Genomic DNA, 826 nt, shown 5'->3' with positions numbered 1-826 from the left:
CCAAATTTAGGAACTGCGTCTCCTAAAAGGTGTAACTTCAATGACTCAAACTAGGAGGCGCGTCTCCTATGAATGAACTCTCAATTTTGGAAAGTGCATTCCCTATGGGTGAAGCTTCAATGACTCCAAACTAGGAGTGTGTCTCCTATGAATGAACTCTCAATTTAGGAAGTGCGTCTCCTATGGGTGAAACTTCAATGACTCAAACTAGGTAGTGCATCTCCTATGAATGAATTCTAAATTTAGGAAGTACATCTCCTATGGGTGAAACTTCAATGACTCAATTAGGAAGTGCGTCTCCTGTGAATGAACTCTCTTATTTAGGAAGTGCGTCCCCTATGAATGAACTAAATGAACCAGACAGACTAGGAAGTGCGTCTCCTAGGGGTAAACTCTTAATTTAGGAAGTGCTTCTCCTAAACAGTATAACCTGAAAAACCTAGACTAGGAAGTGCGTCTCCTAGAGGTGAAACTTCAATGATTCAAACTAGGAAGTGCGTCTCCTATGAATGAACTCTCAATTTAGGAAGTGTGTCTCCTATGGGTGAAACTTCAATGACTCAAACTAGGAAGTGCGTCTCCTATGGATGAACTCTCAATATAGGAATTGTGTCTCCTATTGGTAAAACTTCAATGAACCAGACTAGGAAGTGCGTCTCCTAGGGGAAAGTCTCAATTTAGGAAGTGCGTCTCCTAAAACAAAAATATAACCTACCCAAACTAGGAAGTGCGTCTCCTAGGGGTGAAACTTCAATGATTCAAACTAGGAAGTGCGTCTCCTATTAATGAACTCTTAATTCCTGAAAGACCCAGACAGATCGGAAGA

This window comes from Nicotiana attenuata, chromosome 11 (assembly GCF_001879085.1).
Source record: "Nicotiana attenuata strain UT chromosome 11, NIATTr2, whole genome shotgun sequence".
Taxonomy (NCBI): Eukaryota; Viridiplantae; Streptophyta; class Magnoliopsida; order Solanales; family Solanaceae; genus Nicotiana; species Nicotiana attenuata.
This window is presented reverse-complemented; position numbering follows the sequence as displayed.